This window comes from Oncorhynchus tshawytscha, linkage group LG14 (genome assembly GCF_018296145.1).
Source record: "Oncorhynchus tshawytscha isolate Ot180627B linkage group LG14, Otsh_v2.0, whole genome shotgun sequence".
Lineage (NCBI taxonomy): Eukaryota > Metazoa > Chordata > Actinopteri > Salmoniformes > Salmonidae > Oncorhynchus > Oncorhynchus tshawytscha.
In genome coordinates, this window is record NC_056442.1 from 44,971,862 (window position 1) to 44,994,639 (window position 22,778).

At 43.0% G+C, this 22,778-nt stretch overlaps 1 protein-coding gene across 1 annotated transcript in view; it reads left to right on the forward strand.

Annotated features, from left to right (window-relative positions):
- Positions 1-1,356: 1,356 nt before the first annotated feature.
- Positions 1,357-22,778, forward strand: part of LOC112267269 (phosphatidylinositol-4,5-bisphosphate 3-kinase, catalytic subunit beta) — an 81,625-nt gene continuing 60,203 nt past the window's right edge. Inside the window, exons 1-2 of the mRNA XM_024445524.2 lie at positions 1,357-1,823; positions 19,532-19,605. The gene's annotated coding sequence lies outside the window, so the exon portion shown is untranslated. The remainder of the gene's footprint in view (positions 1,824-19,531; positions 19,606-22,778) is intronic.

Sequence of the window (22,778 nt, forward strand, 5' to 3'; positions counted from 1 at the left end):
TCATGTTATAGTGTTATAGGTCATATGAGTTTAGTAATGTTATTTCTCAATCAGTGTTATAGGTCATATGAGTTTAGTAATGTTATTTCTCAATCAGTGTTATAGGTCATATGAGTTTAGTAATGTTATTTCTCAATCAGTGTTATAGGTCATATGAGTTTAGTAATGTTATTTCTCAATCAGTGTTATAGGTCAGATAACTTTAGTAATGTTATTTCAGTGTTATAGGTCAGATAACTTTAGTAATGTTATTTCTCAATCAGTGTGATCATCACCCACACATTACATCCTATTCCCCATACAGTGCACAGCATTTGACCATCTCTGGAACACTACTGGTTAGTTCTGCATTATCTCCTTTCCTAAACTCACTCATGGGGTGTGTTCAGTATGACGGTGTGCAACGTTGAATTCAACGGAAACGGTACTGAACAACCAGTTGAAAATCTGATGGTGGTCCAGAGGGGGATTACCATATGGTACGCTGCATGGGTTTTGCTATTTCAAATGGTCATACGCATATTAATAAGGCCACACTTTGTTGCAAACTTACCAAAAGGGAGAAAACGTACCTCAAAGACTGTTAAACGGTGCTCACTGTTTTGGGGAAACCCGTCGTTCATTACAAACCTTCCCTCAACGTAGCAAACATTGAATCGAACTGAACGCACCCCTGTTCTCGGTCAAGAATGACCTAAGAAAATGTTTTCGTTTATATAACCAAGCCAGCAGGGGGCGTCACAGCTCTTTCATTAATCGGTTACTTTTCTCCCTGCTTCAACGGTGGACTAATGTATCTGACCAAATAATATTTTTTTCCTGCGTTTTGCCACTGTGCTTGACAAAATATGATGGATCAGAGGACATACGACCAACTTGCCAAAGGGTCAACTTGCTGCCCCTTCAATTGATGATGAGGCAACTGACTTGTGTTGCATGGTGCAAACATTATTATTCAATTGATAATATCTAATAAAATACCCCTGGCTTATCATTACTTTCTTTGAGACGGTTTAAGTCATAACCATGATGAATCATGTAGCCTAGTTTAATGTGGACTATTAGCCTATGGGGCTACATGTTGGTTATGTAGGCCTATTCATAGTAGGCTAAGCTATATATTAATGCACTGCCTTTACAGTTATTAGCATTCAAAATAAGGCATAGTGTACCTATTTTTTTAAACACAGCATCACAACCAGGCAGGCACCAGCTGGCACAGAAAGTCCTGTATAATGACTGGCTCAAGTCAACACGCGACCCCCTCCCAAAATAATGCACCGGGATAATCGACGCGTCTTTGGCAGCGTTGGAATGTTTCAACTGCCAAATTCCACTCGCGTTTTTTTCCCATCTCAATTAGTTGGAGAGGTTTCAGAACTTTGTGTTTCCGGGTGAAATCCCTAGCCCGAAGTTACATGCCGGGGATATGAACATAGGAGATGCAAAGCCGGCTGAGCACTAGGCGGCTGCAAGAACGGTGTAGGCTACGCAGGGAGGGGGAGAAAGGGAAGGGAGAGAATAAGAAAAAAACGAACAGCAACTGAGCTGTGCGTTTTTCACCTTCTGAAAAACAGGAAGCCAACGCCGATCTGCCTACCTGGCCGCATTGTCCTGCAGGGAGAAGACAGCGGGCTCTCACGGCTCTTGCCACGCATCGGCATATTATTTTTCTAAAGCCCAACTCTTGTTCTTGTGGATTCAAACGCGAGAAAAACTGTCGTTCTTGTGGATTCAATCGAGAGAAAACAACTTTTAACTAGGCCTATTTCCTCATTCGTACGGTCGTTATTTTCATATTCCCAACAAGAATATAACTCAAGGTAAGTCCCTGGCACTATTCCATCGCTTCCTCGAATTAGTAGGCTAGCCTACATGGAGTCATTGAGCAAGTCGACCGAGGTGGAGTTGAAGTGCTATGTTGTGTCGAGACCTCACCCAGATTGTTGTTTGAAGTTATAAGCTACATTTGCACTTTTGTCGGGAAAATATTAGTTTCCTATTTTTGTCAAACAATAGGCAACGTTTCGAAACGAGTTTCATGATTGGTTTGCTCTCTGAGCACCCAATGACGCTTTCTGCCTTATCCCTAGTGTTCTCATCCGTAAGTTTCGCCCACACCAGGGACCATGTGAACTACAACCCCCCCGAGTTAGGTAGACTATGCAAAATATCACCGGATTGTAGTCGTTTATTAATATGGGCCTTTGTAAGCAGCGACATGTTTTGGTCTCAAAATGATTAGGCTATTTATTTACAATGCAGCTGGGTCGGGTATGTTAGGTGTCTTTGTATAATATTCTTTGGTGACTTGTCATTAAAACTCTGGTTTGACTCAGTCGCTGCTGCTTTTCGCCTGATCTCAGTCTATACAGAACCACGGTTTGACTCTAGGCTACGGATGACACGATGGGGACACGTTTAGGCTACACTTGATAGCATAGCTTTTCTTTGCTGTCGGTTATGTCATGATTTATTTTTTATGTAATCTATGCCTTCGCGTTCTCGAACGGAAGGGAATCCCGCCGTGGAACATTGGCAGAGTGGTAAAATAGGGCAAGTCGCATCGACGTTTGTCTCGCGGTAGTTTTAAAACCGGGAAGTTTTTGGTGAGGCTGGGTAGAATTTAGCAGTTGACCAGTGGATAGTGCATTTCTGGAGTAGAGTCATGACTGCCTGCCTGTCAATGCCGTTATAGATGACTGTCTGACATGTCCCCAAAAATGTATGAATATGTTATTCAAGTAATTGTTGTAGCACATTGTTTGTCATTTTCGCCAGGCCTTTTGTCCCACTTTGTCAGTTTATAGGCCTCTGCCAGCACTTGGATAGGCTACGTCCGAGCACACTTGGTGACAAAAACAATGTATAGTACTATAATTCCAAGCGGCCTATGTCTTTGAGACTTTGACATAGTTATTGCTTAGCCAATGTGATGACGCACCTTACCTGTCTTTAAAAATATTAGTGAATTAAGTGTCGCAATTTTACTTATATTTCATGAACTCAAATGCTCATGCAAGTTTGAGCATGTCTGTATCTCAGATTTTCTCCCTTAAGCAGCAATATTAACCTTTTGGGCGACCTGACGAAATTCACAGAAATATAAGTTATAGATCTGTCATTCCCGTTGACAACAAGTCTAAGACGTCCTATGTGCACTATTTCTATGCTTCTGTCTTAAGTTTCATTTTTGCATCTTTTACTTTAGGTTGTGTACACCAGCTTTAAACAGCTGAAAATGCTATATTTTTGGTTATGGTAAAGATATTTTATTGGTTTAGATGGCACAATGATTATACTTGGTTGTTTTGTCACATACTGAAATTAGGTAAACTATTTGAATTTTAGCGACCAGGAAATGGTGGAGTGATTTGTGAATAATGCATTTTTAAGTAGGCCAGGTCTAATTATTTATAGTGGTTAAAGTGGATACAAACAGTATGTGACTTAGCTTCACTGTATGACTGAGATGTGTACATTTGGTCCACACACCCGTTTCACTCCCATTCAAGATAAGATAACAGAATTGACATGTGTTACAACTCAGACATGTTTCTCTCTTCTTTCTTTACCATCTCACTCCACACACACATCCCATTGCTCTATTATTGTCAAAATAATCATTGGATTCAGACTGTGTGTGTTTGCAGTGGTGTTGGTTTTGTGAATCAGTGCCTGGCTGGGACCGAAGCACCATGTGACAATAAGTCAGTAAGCTTCCCAGCCGAGACGAGGGAGCCATGATGTCACAGGTCAGGGGACCGTCGGGGACACAAATAGGAGTGTGTGTCAACTATAGTGTGGCTATGAGAGCAAATTACAACACACACACACACACACACACACACACACACACACACACACACACACACACACACACACACACACACACACACACACACACACACACACACACACACACACAGCCCCCGGAGCACTAACACACGGGGTCTGGGGGAGAGGTGGTGGCGACTAGAGCCATGAATGGAGCATTTCTCTCAGTCATGTGAGAGAGAACTCTGTTCCTCCGAGGGGACAATTTGTCTGCATAAACACTTAATACACACACTTGACTTATTTCCACATACAGTACACAAGCACAGACACGCACACAGAAACACACACACACTGTTATAGTAGCTGTGCTCTATACACACACTATTTTAAGAGTTTTCCCAGAGGGTGGCCAACAAGTTATATTTCAGAGCTTTAATGCACTTATCGGAAAGAAAGGTTGGATCTGAATTGTCTGTTTGAGTGATAATATTAAACTATTAAAAGGGGTTGTGTGTAGCCTCATGATTGTACTGTGTTCAATAGTGCAGAAAGCGAGGATCATTGGTGAACACGTCATGATTAAGTTGACATTTGGAGCTCTGATTGTACACAGATAATGTTAAGTATTTACTGTAGCTTCTCATTGAAATATGTCTACTAATCAATTGGACTTGTATTTAGTTCTCTCTTGAAGGATAATGTTATTTTGAGTTGGTCTGTTAACCCTGTGGGAAACAGGAGAGATTTTTAATCTGGCTGCGGGCCAGGCAGCCCCATGTTGGGCGGGGCTGTTCTCAAGCCCCCTCTGAGGTGGTGTGGTGTGGTGGGGGCACTGATAACGCTGCTGACGTCAGTCTCTTTAACAATGCAGCCCTTTAGACAACCTGCTATTTACTCCACAACCAGGCCTCTCCTAAGAAACTTAATGACGGAGTAAAAGTTATTAAAAGATCTGCGTCACATGAGAACTTTGATCTCCTCATAGTGAACAGTGATAGCTAAAAGGACTGGTTTCTACGGTTCCTACACCTTTAAATTAGCCAGTTGCAGTGTGTGTGTGTGTCTCCTCTTCTGGCATGGGAAACATGTTAACATTGCCAAAGCAAGTGAGGTAGATGATATACAAAAGTGAAATAAAGAACAGGTAACATTACACTCACAGAAGTTCCAAAAGAATAGACATTACAATGTCATGTCTATATACAGTGTTGTAATGATATGCAAATAGCTAAAGTACAAAAGGGAAAATAAATAAACAAATATAGGTTGTAATTGCAATGGTGTTTCTTCTTCACTTGGTTGCCCTTTTCTTGTGGCAACAGGTCACAAATCTTGCTGCAGTGATGGCACACTGGTATTTCACCCAGTAGATATGGGAGTTTATCAAAATCAGGTGTGTTTTCAAATTCTTTCTGTAATCTGAGGGAAATCTGTGTCTCTAATATGGTCATACATTTGGCAGGAGGTTAGGAAGTGGTGCTCAGGTTCCATCTCATTTTGTGGGCAGTGAGCACATAGCCTGTCTTCTCTTGAGAGTCAGGTCTGCCTTCAGCGGCCTTTCTCAATAGCAAGGCTATGCTCACTGAGACTGTACATAGTCAAAGCTTTCCTGTCTACTCTCCGTTTTGGGCCAAATAGCATTGTATTTCTGTGTTTTTGTTAAGTCTTTCCAATGTATCAAGTACTCTTCATGGAAATTTACTCACCACCTGCCTGTTTATACAATACAGTTGAGGTCGGGTGTGTTTTGTACAGTAGTCAGTGTTCTTGTTAAAGGAATGAGACACCTGCGTCTGCAAATACTGCTGCCACCATCCTCCTCAACTGTCCCCTCGCTCCCTAACTGGTTCACACACACTTCTTGCTGTCACAGTCAAATGGAATCACCCCTCACAGCCATTGATGGCTTGTGTAATATCCTCTTGGAAATCTGAAAGGAAGCCAGTGTGTGAGCAGCTGTGCTCCTGTGTGTGTATGTTTGGGGTGGGTGTGTGTCATGCCCCATCAAACAGTTGTATCCCACGAGCCAACTACCTTCTGTGGCTTAATATCCTCAGATGAGGACACATGCATATATATATATATATATATATATATATATATATGGTTTACACATAGTGGTGCTTAAATATCTAATGAGTATATACAGGACAGGCAGACATATAGGAAGTATGACATGTCCAGTAAGAGAACCAGAGAGAAAAGCCAGGAAAGAGGAATTATCCACTTTCCTGCTTCACAAGCCAAGACCTGCAGAGGAATTCAGAGAGGAGGGAGGGAGGAGGAGCGATGAACATCGGGGAGAAAGGAAGATGCAGAAAGGAGAGGTACAGCTATGCAGGCAAACAATAAAGACTGATAGAAGGGGAGGTTAATGTACATTAGTTTTAGAGGTCGACCGATTTTGATTTTTCAACGCTGATACCGATTTATTGGAGGACAAAAAAAAAAGCCGGTACCGATTAATTGGCCGATTTATAAAAAAAAGGGGGGGGAGATATATATATATATATATTATTATTTTATTTTTATAAATGTATGTGTAATAATGACAATTACAACAATACTGAATGAACACTTATTTTAACTTAATACACCAATAAAATCAATTTAGCCTCAAATAAATAATGAAACATGTTAATTTTGGTTTAAATAATGCAAAAACAAAGTGTTGGAGAAGAAAGTAAAAGTGCAATATGTGCTATGTACATTTCAGTTACTTGCTCAGAACATGAGAACATATGAAAGTTGGTGGTTCCTTTTAACATGAGTGTTCAATATTCCCAGGTAAGAAGTTTTAGGTTGTAGTTATTATAGGAATTATAGGACTATTTCCCTCTATACCATTTGTATTTCATATACCTGACTATTGTATGTTCTTATAGGCACTTTAGTATTGCCAGTGTAACACTATAGCTTCGTACCTCTCCTCGCTCCTCCCTGGGCTCGAAGCAGCGTTACCCATGCAGAGCAAGGGGAACAACTACTCCAAGTCTCAGAGCGAGTGAAGTTTGAAACGCTATTACCGTGCACCCCACTAACTAGCCATTTCACATCGGTTACACCAGCCTAATCTTGGGAGTTGATGGGCTTGAAGTCATAAACAGTGCAATGCTGTTTGAATGAATGCTTATGAGCCTGCTGGTGCCTACCATCGCTCAGTCAGAATGCTCTATCAAATCATAGACTTATAACATAATAACACACAGAAATACGAGCCTTTGGTCATTAATATGGTCGAATCCGGAAACTATCATCTCAAACGTTTATTCTTTCAGTGAAATACGGAACTGTTCCGTATTTTATCTAACGGGTGGCATCTAAATATTCCTGTTACATTGCACAACCTTCAATGTTACGTCATAATTACGTAAAATTCTGGCAAATTAGTTCGCCTGACTCATCAGAGAAGTGACACAATTTCACCTGGTTAATATTGCCTGCTAACCTGGATTTCTTTTAGCTAAATATGCAGGTTTTAAAAAATATATACTTCTGTGTATTGATTTTAAGAAAGGCATTGGTGTTTATGGTTAGGTGCATGTTGGAGCAACGACAATCCTTTTTCGTGAATGCACACTGCATCGATTATATGCAACGCAGGACACGCTAGATGAACTAGTAATATCATCAACCATGTGTAGTTATAACTAGTGATTATGATTGATTAAGTTTAATGTTAACTAGCAACTTACCTTGGCTTCTTACTGCATTCACGTAACAGGCAGGCTCCTCGTGAGGCAGGTGGTTAGAGCATTGGACTAGTTAACTGTAAGGTTGCAAGATTGAATCCCTGAGCTGACAAGATAAAAATCTGTCCTTCTGCCCCTGAACAAAGCAGTTAACCCACCGTTCCTAGGCTGTCATTGAAAATAAGAATGTGTTCTTAACTGACTATCCTAGTTAAACAAAGATTAAATAAAGGTGTGATTTTTCTTTTAAATAGGCAAAATCGGCACCCAAAATTACAGATTTCTGATTTGTTATGAAAACTTGAAATCGGCCATTCCGATTAATCGGTCGACCTCTAATTACTTTGTTTTGTAAAGGAGAGAGGAAATAGAAGTTGAAAGGTTGAGAGGTCAATGGAAGGAAAGAAAGATGCAGATGGGCATAGACAGATCTAGTTTTGAATTGAGGGTTAGTATAGAATGGGGGTTGGATTGAGATTTGCTTGGTGTAGATTGGGGTTGGATGGCTATACTGTAGAGAAAGAGAAGTGAGGCAAGTAGAGTTAGAGAAGAAGAGCTTGATGAGAGGAGGGGTAGACTTTCCCAGGCTACCCAAACTCCTTGCTCTGGCCAAATGCTATGCCCACGGACGTTAGTTTATTCTCCGCAATGAGTCTGAATCTGAGTACCTCCCTGACAATTTCTAGAATGCAGACACATTCTAATAATTTTGATTGGTCACAGAAACAAATGGGTTGGGCCAAAGCCAGGACACCTGCGAGTAAAGCGCTGTTTTGTAAATTCGTGATTGACTTTGATACTCTGGTTAGATGATCCAATGGATTTGTTTTGTACAACACTCCTCATTTTGACATCACTGCAAATGACTTCAACGATGGCAGTCTCTGACTGAAGTCTGTAGTGAACATAGAGTAGTGGAAGAATTCAGTTTGAGTCGTCAGGCAAGGTTAGACTGAGGTAGAGAAGAGGGATGTGGTCCTGACCTGGAGGTTTAAACTTCTCTGTAACTTGAGGGAGTGACACTGCCCTACTCACCCTGACAACGCCGCCTTAAGGCTGCTACATAACTGCTACAGTTACGCACACAGATGCTGTTCTACACACAGATGTATGTACTGTAGTTTTAGTGAACCTTACAAAACATACTGTCATATGTGACCCAAATAGTTGCAGTGAAATGTGTCATTTTGCAGGGTCAGCCATAGTAGTACTGCACCCCTGGAGCCAAATAACGGTGAAGTGCCTTGTTCAAGGGCACACAGACATATATTTTTCGGCTCGGGTAATCGAACCAGCAACTTTCCGGTTACTGGCCCAACGCTCTTACCACTAGGCTACCTGCCACCTACCTATTCTGTGTATGTACAGGTCAGGGACATTTTCAGTTGATGACAATGGGATATTTTCTAGTTGTATTAATTAAGGTGAAGAAACCAGATAGATGGACATCATGGAAATGTCTGCTACTCCTCCTTCTCACCCTTGTGTGTGTGTGTGTGTGTGTTGCACCATGACCTAGGCTGGGCCAGAGCTTTGTTCAGTCAGGCAGGCAGAAGGTAACTGATTTACAACGTCCAGGGGTACTCTGACAACTATATCCCCCTCACACACAGCCCCCTCCCACCTGGGAGAACAGGGGTACTTTGACAACTATATCCCCCTCACACACAGCCCCCTCCCATCTGGGAGAACAGGGGTTAAGGTAAAGAGTGAAACACACATTCCTCTCACACCATCATCACAGTTCTCTTAGATCATTCAAATGTATGGACTTTAAGTGTGTAATAGAGCTGCAATATAAGTGTCCCAGTGTGGCTGTGTATTGTGCTTGTGATGGACAGTCTTTTGTTTACGGCCAGGCCTTGATGACGCAGGGTCCTCTGTAAAGCCCCCTTGAGGACCTGTGTGTTTGGTGAGAGCGTAATGTGTGCTATGTTGCATTCCTGTGTTTGTGTGTGTGAGAGCGTTTGTGTGTTTGAGAGAGCGTGTGTGTGTGTGTGTGTGTGAGTGTGTGTGTGTGTGAGAGAGCGTGCTCTTGATCACTGAGATCAGTGTGTGATTAAGATTAAAGGAGCCTTTTTTGTGTGTGAATTTTACCCCCCTTTTTCTCCCCAATTTCATGGTATCCAATTGTTAGTAATTACTATCTTGTCTCATCGCTACAACTCCCGTATGGGCTCGGGAGAGACGAAGGTCGAAAGCCATGCATCCTCCGATACACAACCCAACCAAGCCTTACTGCTTCTTAACACATCGCGGATCCAACCCGGAAGCCAGCCACACCAATGTGTTGGAGGAAACACTGCACCTGGCGACCTGGTCAGCATGCACTGTGCCCAGCCTGCCACAGGAGTCGCTAGTGTGCAATGAGACAAGGATATCCCTACCGGCCAAACCCTTCCTAACCCGGACGACGCTAGGCCAATTGTGCGTCGCCCCATGGACCTCCCGGTTGCCGCCGGCTGCGACAGAGCCTGGGCTCGCAACCCAGAGTCTCTGGTGGCACAGCTAGCACTGAGATGCAGTGCCTTAGACCACTGTGCCACCCGGGAGGCTGAGTTCATACATATTTAGCAGATGTTATTGGTTCTACCTACTCATTCAAGGGTTTTTCTTTATTTTGACTGTTTTCTACATTGTAGAATAATAGGGAAGACATCAACTATGAAATTACATATGGAATCATGTAGTAAACAAGTGTTAATCAAATCAAAATATATTTGAGATTCTTAAAACTAGCCATCCTTTGCCTTGATGACAGCTTTGCACACTCTTGGCAGAAAATGGTAAAAATAAAGAAAAACCCTTCAATGTATATGTTTGTCCAAACTTTTGACTGGTAATGTACATATTTAGCAGATGTTATTGCGGTGTAGCGGAATGCTTGTTTAAAGTTGCTTAGGAGCTAGAAGCAGAGCTGCCATGTCTGCCGGCACCATCTTGTCTAGTTGTTGCTGAGAGGATGTGAAGAGTACAACTACTAGGGCCAGTTTTCCCAGACCTAGACTAGTCCTGGTTTAAAACATGCTCAACTGAGACTCCGTTATCAGATGTATAACCCTAACTCAGACCCAGTTAGGGTTAAGCCTAGTCCTGGTTTAAAAGCATGCTCAACTGAGAATCAGATATAAACCCTAACTCAGACCCAGATATTAAGCCTAGTCCTGGTTTAAAACATGCTCAACTGAGACTCAGTTATCAGATATATAACCCTAACTCAGACCTAGACTAGTCCTGGTTTAAAACATGCTCAACTGAGACTCAGTTATCAGATATATAACCCTAACTCAGACCCAGATATTAAGCCTAGTTCTGGTCTTAAAGCATGCTCAATGGAGATTGTTGTAAGTGCAGCATTTTGAATGGATCCCCAATGGCTCTCAGGTGGAAGGACAACATATCTAGCTTGAGATAACAGTAAGTGGATCATTGTACTCTGAGACACTCATGGTTTGAAGGTACTATCAACACTAAGTGTGTATTGAGGCCTTGTTTTATTATGAGCTGTTCTCCCCTCAGCAGCCTCTGGTGATATAAGAAGACAATTCCACAGTGTTGAGATGGTGATACTGCACCTCAGGGGGTGCCATTTTGTAATGTAATGAAAGGGGGTGGTATAGTTCTGAGGGTGGGGGGTAGCAGGACATGGATAAGAAGTGGGAGCGGGGTCAGTGGGGAGGTGGAGAGAGGGAGACAGAGTTGGGTGGGGAGGGTGTGATTCACCCCTCAGAATCTACATTCCTTGCATACCACAAAGGGGATGGGTGGAGGAGATGAAGGGGGTGTGTGATGGGAAAGGTAAGTGGTAGAAAGGGTTTGACTGAGCCAGGCTGCCAGTGTGGTGTTGGTACAGTGATAAGAGTGGAACAGTTTGGGAATTCTTTAAAGGTGGCAGATTAGGTTGTGGTGTGTCTGGCTGGTGGGTCTTCAGATCTAGTCAGTTGATCTGGGTCTGTCTTCATGTCATGTAGGCAGTCTTCTCTAGACAAGGTGAAAAATGGGCTGTTACTTAGTGCCTATGGAAATTCTACACCCCCATGAACTTAATCTAAGAAGTGATTCAATTTGTGGTTTTTTTCCAGATCTACTCCACATTTCCGAAGTCAAAGTTATAGAAAATGTTCCTAATTTAAGAAAAAGTATTTAAAAAACTCAATTGGATGAAGGTGTCTGCATGCTTCTCAGCCAAAACAGTTCGGAATAGTTTGTTCGTATATTATGAGATTTTGTGACATTTTTGTTTGCTTTGAACTGTTTGAGCACCTTTTTTTTTCTTGAGGGAAGCCAAAGTCTACGACCTCCCTCTTCCGCGATTGGTCAACAGCAGGGATTCTTAAAGGAAGTGCCTGTCATTCAACGAGAGACGATTTGTCCTCATGCATATTTTTTCACTTGAGAAATACTGCACCAAACATCTTTGTCAGATGCAAAATTGAGCAACTAAGAACTCCTCTGCAAAAACTTAAACATTAATGGCATATTTCTCAAGTTATCTTAGATTATTTCTGACTATTTTTGAAGAAGTGTATACTGGGTGTGTGTTAAAGCTTTCTGTCTGTGTAAGCATCTACGCTCAGAGCACCGACGCAGCACCCAGACCTGCATCATCCACCACGGCTTTGTGCATAGTGCTACGTCACGCTGTCGTTGTTCGACTAGTGCCATGAGCCTGCCCGCTAGTTAGCCATTGATTCAGTGAAGAGCCCAGTGTTATTTTAGCCTGCAAAGCACGCTTGAACAATGCCCCTTTTTACTGGGGTTCCAGGCAGATTAGACGGACGGTGGATCTATTTCTAGTCTCCTCCTCTCTAGTAGAGGGGTGTGCTGTTTTACAGGAATGGATCAATAACTGCGCCCCTGTGTCTCTGCCATAAGACTGCTAATTATGCTGATCGCAACATGATAACATTTCTAAGATTTTACTAAGAGTTACAGTTCATATAAGGAAAAAATAATAATTAGACCCTAATCTATTGATTTCACATGACTGTCAATACAGTATGTTGGTCACAGATGCCGTAAAAAAAAAAACATTTTCGGGGCGGGGATCAGAAAACCAGTCAGTATCTGGGGTGACAACATTTGCCTCATGCAGCGCGACACAGCTCCTTCACATAGAGGTGATCAGGCTGTTGATTGTGGAATGTTGTCCCACTCCTCTTCAATGGCTCTGTGTTGCTGGACATTGACAGGAACTGGAACACCCTGTCGATCCAGAGCATTCCAAACATGCTCAATAGGTGACATGCCTGATGAGTATGCAGGCCATGGAAGAACTAGGACATTTTCAGCTTCCAGGAATTGAATACAGATCCTTGCAACATGCTGAAACATGAGGTGATGGTATCAGATGAATGACACGATCAATGGGCCTCAGGAATTCGTCACAGTATCTATGTGCCATTGATAAAATGCATTTGTGTTCATTGTCCGTGACCCCATAACCCCACCACCACCATTGGGTACTCTGTTCACAATGTTGACATCAGCTCACTGCTTGCCCACACACGACGCTATACACGTTGCCTGCCATCTGCCCAGTACAGTTGAAACCGGGATTCATCCGTGAAGAGCACACTTCTCCCGTATGCCAGTGGCCATCGACGGTGTGCATTTGCCCACTGAAGTCGGTTACGACGCCGAACTACAGTCTGGTCAAGACCTTGGAGAGGATGACGAGCACGCAGATGAGCTTCCCTGGTTTCTGACAGCTTGGGCAGAAATGATTCGGTTGTGCAAAACCACAGTTTCATCAGTTGTCCGGGTGGCTGGTCTCAGACAATTCTGCAGGTGAAGAAGCTGGATGTGGAGGTCCTGGGCTGGCGTGGTTACACGTGGTCTACGGCGGTGAAGCTGGCTGGACGTACTGGAAAATTCTCTAAAATGACATTGGAGGTGGCTTATGGTAGAGAAATGAACATTAAAATCTCTTCCAACAGCTCTGGTGGACATTCCTGCAGTCAGCATGCCAATTGAACGTTCCCTCAACTTGAAGACATCTGTGGCATTGCGTTGTGTGACAACTGCACATTTTAGTGGCCTTTTATTGTCCCCAGCACCAACTGCACCTGTTTAGTGATCATACTGTTTAATCAGCTCCTTGATATGCCACACCTGTTAGGTGGGATGGATTATTTTGTCAAAGGAAAAATGCTCACTAAAAGGGATGTAAACAAATGTTAAATATGCTTTTTGTGGGTATGGAAAATGTCTGGGATCTTTTATTTCAGCTCATGGGAATAATGTTGTTTTTATTTTTGTTTTGTATAGTTAGTCCTGGTAGCTATTGATTTAACTATCTGCATTGACCCTTTTTGCACTAATTATTCGTTGCTCTTACTGTCTATCTATCCTGTTGCCTAGTAACTTTACCCCTACATATATGTACAAGTCTACCAAAATTACCTTATTCCCCTGCACATCGACTCAGTACTGGTACCAGTGTATATAGCCAAGTTATCATTACTCATTATGTATTTATTCCTTGTTAATGTTTTCTATATATTTCTCTGCATTGTTGGGAAGGTCTCATAAGTAAGCATTTCACTGTTCGTCTACAAGTGTTGTTTACGAAGCATGTGACAAATATAACATTTGATTTGTGGGCTGTGTTGCTAGGGATTTGGCGTTTTGGTTAGCGTTTAGCATTAGGGTTTCCTGGTAGAGCGATACAGGCCGAGACTGACACAGACGCACAGATGTCAATGAACCGTATACTCATTCAGACACACACATAAAAGAAGACACTGACAGACTGAGGAACACACAGCTCTTGGATGTATTGGGTCATGTGATGTGAGAGCTTTGATAAGCCCAGATCCCTATGAATCCATTCAGTCAGTTAAACATTGACTCTCCAGACTACAAGATCGTATCAGTACTGCTACAGCCACACAGTTCCTGGAATGAGCATGAGTCTGCCACTTGTAGGTTTTTTTACGGTGTGTGTGTGTGTGTCTGCTTGTTTGTTTGACATGTTTAGCTGTCCATTTCCAAACCCTATTCTGGAGAACCTCAGAATGGACTGTGTGTGTGTGACTGCGTGCAGTATATTTGATTACGACCATTTCATCGCTCTCTTTCTGTGAATTTATCCAGTACCTTAAAGGTGGTTGACGTGTTCCATCCTGAGTGTCACTGTGTAGTGAACAGACAGACAAAAACACACAACTAAACTCTGGCATGTTTTCCTGGGCTGCCCAGGGTCACACCCTCCTTAACAAGATTGGCCATCTTTGCCATTGGGAAAACACAGGAAGTCTGCAGCCTTCCTCCTCGTGTGCCTGCAATATGTTTATCTACCATACCACAGAGTTTACATTTCCTCTGCCCATAGTGAGGGGATATAGCCCTTTAAATGACGGAGGTGGTGTAATACATGTGCTTTATGTAAACAGCAGGGTAATGGTGTGGTATGTGCGTACTGAGTATATTATGTACAATTTAGAATTAATATACTTTGTTTAACTAATTGAACACCTTTTTCCTTTTTTGGGGGGGGTGGGGGAGAGGAGGAAGGGTGAGCTGCAGGATTATCTGAGTTGAGGTGCTTGCAATACCTGTTGTCTACTATTGGCTGGAGAGGAAAGAGGGGGAGTGAAATGCCACTTTGGTTAAAGTGCATATAGATATATACATATAGTCTCACACTCAGAGAACCACATCTCTCTCCTCTCATTCCTTCTCAAACACTCACCGACCATGTGGTCTCGCTCTCTGTAGCCGATGTAAGTCCTTTTTTAAACGGGTCAACGTTTTAAACGGGTCAACGTTCGCAAGGCCGCGGGGCCAGATGGAAAGTGTCTTCACTGACATTTTCAACCTATCCCTAATCCCGTCTGTAATACCAACTTGTTTCTAGCAGACCACCATAGTCCCTGTGCCCAAGAACACCAAGGTAACCTGCCTGAATGACTGTCACTATGCCATGAAATGTTTTAAAAGGCTCACATCAGTTTCAAATTTGAATGTCACATGTACAACACCACCACCCCAAACACCCTGGACCCACTCAAATTCATATACTGTCCCAACAGGTCCACAAATTTCACGATCTCTATTGCACCCCACACTGCATGCACCCACCTAGACAAAATGAATGCCAATGTAAGAATACTGATCATTGACAACAGCTCAGCCTTCAACATCATAATCCCCTCCGAGCTCTGGGACCGAACAACTCCCTCTGCGACTGTATCCTGGACTTCCTGATGGCTGCCCCCAGGCGTTGAGGGTAGGCAACAACCCATCCACCATGCCTACCATCAACACGGGGGCGACTCCAACACCATCGTCAAGTTTGCTGACAACACGACAGTGGTCGTGATCACCGACGACGATGAGGCAGCCTATAGGGAGGAGGTCAGAGACCTGGCAGTGCCAGGACTACAACATCTCCCTCAATGTGAGCAAGACAAAGGAGCTGATCGATGGGGCTGTAGTGGAGCGAGTCGAGAGCTTCAAGTTCCTGTGTCTACATCACTAAGGAATTATCATGGTCCACACCACGGGCTGGAACATAAATCATTTTCCAATCGTTTTCGTTCTGAACAAAACCATATTTTTTTTAAAATTCGGTTCGAATTTTCACACCAGCAAAATAAAGTTCTGAACCTGTTCTAACGGGGGACAAAGTATTGGTTTTTATTGTTCCTTTCTGAAATAGATGGGTAAGCGATTTAGTCTGTATAGATAGGAAAGTTGTATTTTGCCGTAACAACATTGTTGAATCATAATGAAAGACACTCACTGTGCTGCCAGTCAGCGTAGGGTGTGATGTAACTGAAATTTTGCAGGTGAGGAGAGAGAATTGAGAAAGCTTGCCTTGAAGCACTGGGCATCTTGTTATGACATGCATTATCTGAATTAGGCCCATAGAATTATACCTACGGAGGAGTGACTTTTATGGAGGAACTTTGAATGCCTTTGAACCTTCGAGTTGGTTTGATGTTGGACCAGCTAGCTAGCTAATAAGCTTGTGTGTAGCGCAGCACTAGAATTAAAAACACGTCTTACCTTTTTTGTAGTTAATAAATCCAATGTGAAACATGACTATAGTATCCTTAACAAACGTTAAAGTGAATTTGTTCTTCTCTAATTAAACATCTCTCCCTAATTTCTGAACACTTGTAATGTTGTCTGTAGGCTACAATAACCTATGCTTCACAGGGGAGGGGCAGGTAACCTATGCACACCCACACACCCACTGGCAAAGATTTCCAGCTGGCAGGCAGATGCAGGAATACGTTTCTGATTGACAGTGAAGGCTTTGCGCAGGCACTTGTTACAATTTTTGTCGGACTGGAAAAACATTTCTGGAACGCTATTAAGTTTTCCATGCTTTTTAAAATTAAGGTTCTGTTCCCGGAAGATGGATCACTTTAGTTTCAGATTTGGGTTCTGTTCCTCAATAAATAAATAAAAATCCAGTTTTCGGTTCATATCCCTGAACTGGTTCCAACCCTTGGTCCACAAACACCTACACAGTTGTGAAGAGGGCACAGCATCGCCTTGCACCAACAGGACCCTGAACAGCTTCTACCCCCAAGTCATAAGACTGCTAAACAGCTAATCAAATGCTTTCAGAAGCAGTTTGGACCTCGGTAGAGAGTGTTGCAACTGAGGACAGACTTTTTTTTTTTCTTCACCCCCAGCGGTCCGGTTCTGTGAGCTTGTGTGGCCTACCACTTCGCGGCTGAGCTGTTTGCTCCTAGACGTTTCAACTTCACAATAACAACACTTACAGTTGACCGGGGCAGCTCTAGCAGGGCAGAAATTTGATGAACTGACTTGTTGGAAAGGTGGCATCCTATGACGGTACCATGTTAAGTCACTGAGCTCTTCAGTAAGGCCATTCTACTGCCAATGTTTGTCTATGAATATTGCATGGCTGTGTGCTCCATTTAAAATATATATATATATTTTTTATACACCGGTCAGCAACGGGGGTTGCTGAAATAGCCAAATCCTCTAATTTTGAAGGGGCGTCCACATACTTTTGTTGATATGTTTATGTACATGGCTACCTCAATTACCTTGTTCCCGACACATCGGCGCTACTGCTACTCGCTCTATATAGCCATGTTATAGTTATTACGTGTCATTCTTTGTTTTGTTTGTTTTTTACTCTAGTTTGTTGGAAAAGGATCCATAAGTAAGCATTTCACTGTTGATCTACACCTCTTGTTTACGACGCATGTGACAAATAACACTGACACCTCCCATCGATTCTCTTTAACTGATTATTTATATATGTATGTATTTACGTACATACAGTGGGGCAAAAAAAAGTATTTAGTTAGCCACCAATTGTGCAAGTTCTCCCACTTAAAAAGATGAGAGCCCTGTAATTTTCATCATAGGTACACTTCAACTATGACGGACAAAATTAGAAAAAAAATCCAGAAAATCACATTGTAGGATTTTTAATGAATTTATTTGCAAATTATGGTGGAAAATAAGTATTTGGTCAATAACAAAAGTTTATCTCAATACTTTGTTATATACCCTTTGTTGGCAATGACAGAGGTCAAATGTTTTCTGTAAGTCTTCACAAGGTTTTCACACACTGTTGCTGGTATTATGGCCCATTCCTCCATGCAGATCTCCTCTAGAGCAGTGATGTTTTGGGGCTGTTGCTGGACAACACAGACTTTCAACTCCCTCCAAAGATTTTCTATGGGGTTGAGATCTGGAGACTGGCTAGGCCACTCCAGGACCTTGAAATGCTTCTTACGAAGCCACTCCTTCGTTGCTTCGTTGCTGAAAGACCCAGCCACGTTTCATCTTCAATGCCCTTGCTGATGGAGGGAGGTTTTCACTCAATCTCACGATACATGGCCCCATTCATTATTTCCTTTACACAGATCAGTCATCCTGGTCCCTTTGCAGAAAAACAGGCCCAAAGCATGATGTTCCACCCCCATGCTTCACAGTAGGTATGGTGTTCTTTGGATGCAACTCAGCATTCTTTGTCCTCCAAACACGACGAGTTGAGTTTTTACCAAAAAGTTATATTTTGGTTTCATCTGACCATATGACATTCTCCCAATCTTCTTCTGGATCATCCAAATGCTCTCTAGCAAACTTCAGACGGGCCTGGACATGTACTGGCTTAAGCCGGGGGACACGTCTGACACTGCAGGATTTGAGTCCCTGGTGGCGTAGTGTGTTACTGATGGTAGGCTTTGTTACTTTGGTCCCAGCTCTCTGCAGGTCATTCACTAGGTTCCCCCGTGTGGTTCTGGGATTTTTGTTCACCGTTCTTGTGATCATTTTGACCCCACGGGGTGAGATCTTGCGTGGAGTCCCAGATCGAGGGAGATTATCAGTGGTCTTGTATGTCTTCCATTTCCTAATAATTGCCACCACAGTTGATTTCTTCAAACCAAGCTGCTTACCTATTGCAGATTCAGTCTTCCCAGCCTGGTGCAGGTCTACAATTTTGTTTCTGGTGTCCTTTGACAGCTCTTTGGTCTTGGCCATAGTGGAGTTTGGAGAGTGACTGTTTGAGGTTGTGGACAGGTGTCTTTTACACTGATAACAAGTTCAAACAGGTGCCATTAATACAGGTAATGAGTGGAGGACAGAGGAGCCTCTTAAAGAAGAAGCTACAGGTCTGTGAGAGCCAGAAATCTTGCTTGTTTGTAGGTGACCAAATACTTATTTTCCACCATAATTTGCAAATAAATTCATAAAAAATCCTACAATGTGATTTTCTGGATTTTTTCCCCCCCCTCATTTTGTCTGTCATAGTTGAAGTGTACCTATGATGGAAATTACAGACCTCATCTTTTTAAGTGGGAGAACTTGCACAATTGGTGGCTGACTAAATACATTTTTGCCCCACTGTATATGTATGTGTATACGTATGTATATTTGTGTGTGTGTGTGTCAAAGATCATTATTCAAAGCATCACCCCACACACACTCCAGGGAAAACCACACACGCAAAGTAGTCATGCCCTATCAGATTCTGTGAAACTGCTTGTAATTTATTTTCTTTTTTTACTCACTCACACTACCACACACACACTGATGTTGTTCCTTCTGACCCACAGATGCAGTGTCCCTCCCCTGACACCCCCAGCATGGAGGAGAGCCACAGGGAATAAAAGCCTCCAGGAGACTATAGGTAAGACCTGCATGTGTTTGTGTCTTTAGGGAAAGCCCCAAGGGAACATGTCATAGCCAAATTGTTTGGGAAGTTAGAATGTGCTTTTCCCACCTACATTACGGTAAAGAAAATGCAAAATGATTGTAAAGGACACCTGCGAATGTTTGTGCATGTGTGTGGTTGCGTGTGTGTGTTTGCATGTGTGTGGTTGCGTGCGTGTTCTGGAATGCATTGCGCTCAGTGTGCTGGAATCTGGTAGGGTAGTGTCCCGACAGGCGGAGAATGTTGGAAATCCACCAGCATAGTTTGGGAAAATCTGCTAGGTGAACACTACGTAGCCTAGCCACCATGCAGTTTCGCTTTGATGTCTAACTACAACCTGAAATTTTGGCCTAGTTCACTGCTCTAGTAAGTCACTGTTCTCCATCCCTAGTTCTGGCCTGTGTTTAGATGTCTGTTTTTTGAATCCCCAGGACCAGGATGGAAGAACTATAGTGTCTCCTTAAGAGTTCTAGAATCTTTTGTAGTAACATGGGGCTATGACTGAGTCTGTGACTATGGGGCTATGACTGAGTCTGTGACTATGGGGCTATGACTGAGTCTGTGACTATGGGGCTATGACTGAGTCTGTGACTATGGGGCTATGACTGAGTCTGTGACTATGGGGCTATGACTGACTCCATAATTGTGCTTGTGTACATAGATGGCTGTATACATACCAAAGTAGTGTTCTGTGGTAAATGGTGACACTGTGCCTCTGCTTGGCTCCTAGCAACATTTATTGAATCCAATGAACTCAATAAGCAATGGTCTGTCTGAGAGCTTTGTGTGAGAGAAATATGTAATGTAAAGCCAAACATGTTTTTATTCTCTGGGACATGTATCTTTTCCGTTTTTTATATTTGAGTAATTTAGCAGATACTCTTATCCAGTGTGACTCTAGTTAATACATTTTTAAGATGGCTATGTGGGACAACCACATCTATTATAGTAAAAATTTTCCTCAAAGTAGCTATAAGCAAATTCAGTGCTAGTGTTGGGGGGGGTGTTAGTTGTGGAAAGGTGGGGACTGTGGGATTATGTAAGATGCCCATTGAAGAGGTAGGATTTCAGATGTTTCCAGAAGATGAATGTTCTACCATTGGGGGGCCAGGCCAGAGAAGAGTTTTGACTGGGATGAGTGGGAGCTGCCCTCCCGTGGGGATGAGCGAGACGAGAGGTGGCAGAACTAAATATTCCGGTTGGGTTGTACGGTATCAAATTTTATTTGTCACATGTGCCGAATACAACCGGTGTAGACCTTACTGTGAAATGCTTACTTAGAAGCTCCTAATCAACTATGCAGTTCAAGAAATTTGAGCATAGCCTGAAGGAAGGAGGGGAATTTCCTCTTGCTGCTTTGTAGGGAAAGTTCCATGGTCTAATAGTGGATGGTCTAGTAGTAAGTTACAGGGGTTTAATGGCACAAGCGGGGAGCCCAGCCAACAGCAAGTTGCAGTAGTCCAGATGGGAGAGGACATGTGCGTGGATAAGGACCTGCACCACTTCCTGTGTGAGGTAAGGTTGTACTCTACGGATGTTGTAGAGCATGAACCTACAGGAGCGGGTCACTGCTTTGATGTCTGCAGAGAACGACAGGGTGTTCAGGGTCACGCCAATGTTCTTTGTACTCTGGGAGGGGGGCACCATGGAGTTGTCAACCATGATGGAGAGGTCTTGGAGTGGGTTCGCCTTCCCCAAGAGGAAGCGCAGATCCATCTTGTTGAGCTTGAGGTGATTGGCCGATATCCAAGCTGAGATATCTGCCAGGCACACAGAGATGTGTGTCGCAACCTGGGTGTCAGAAGAAAAGTAGTTGAGTGTCATCCACATAGCAATGATAGGAAAGACCATGTGAAGATACCTAGGTTTACCTCCAATGTACTCTCTTCCTACCATACCTTTTGTCTGTACATTATGCCTTGAATCGATGCTATCGTGCCCAGAAACCTGCTCCTTTTACACTCTGTACCGAACATGCTAGACGGCCAGTTCTTATAGCCTTTAGCCGTACCCTTATCCTACTTCTCCTCTGTTCCTCTGGTGATGTAGCGGTTAATCCAGGACCTGCAGTGCCTAGCTCCACTCCCACTCCCCAGGTGCTCTCATTGGTTGACTTCTGTAACCATAAAAGCCTTGGTTTCATGCATGTTAACATGAGAAGCCTACTCCCTAAGTTTGCTTTAGCACATTCTGCCAATCCGGATGTCTTAGTCGTGTCTGAATCCTGGCTTAGGAAAACCATCAAGAACCCTGAAATTTCCATCCCGAACTATAATATTTTCCGCCAAGATAGAACTGCCAAAGGGGGCGGTGTTGCAATCTACTGCAGAGAGAGAACTCTGTAGGCTATCTTACTATCCAGGTCTGTACCAAAACAATTCAAACTTCTATTTCTAAAAATTCACCTTTCCAGAAACAAGTCTCACCGTTGCCGCTTGCTATAGACCACCCTCTGCCCCCAGCTGTGCCCGGGACACCATATGTGAATTGATTGCCCCCCATCTATCTTCTGAGCTCGTGCTGCTAGGTGACCTAAACTGCGACATGCTTAACACCCCGGCCATCCTACAATCTGTGCTTGATGCCCTCAATCTCACACAAATGATCAATGAACCTACCAGGTACAACCCCAAATCCGTAAACACAGGCACCCTCATAGATATCATCATAACTAATTCGCCCTCCAAATACATCTCTGCTGTTTTCACTCAAGATCTCACTACCTCAATGTCTGCATCTGTAATGGGTCTGCCGTCAAATCACCTCCCCTCATCACTGTCAAACGCTTCCTAAAACACTTCAGCGAACAGGCCTTTCTAATCGACTTGGCTGGGGTATCCTGGAATGACATTGACCTCATCCCGTCAGTAGAGGATGCCTGGTTATTCTTTAAAAGTGCCTTCCTCACCATCTTAAATAAGCATGCTCCGTTCAAAAAAATGTAGAACTAGGAATAGATATAGCCCTTGGTTCACTCCAGACCTGTCTGCCCTTGACCAGCACAAAAACATCCTGTGGCATTCTGCATTAGCATCGAATAGCCCCGGTGATATGCAACTTTTCAGGGAAGTTAGAAAAGCTAAGGCTAGCTTTTTCAAACAGAAATTTGCATCCTGTAGTACAAACTCAAAAAAAGTTCTGGTACACTG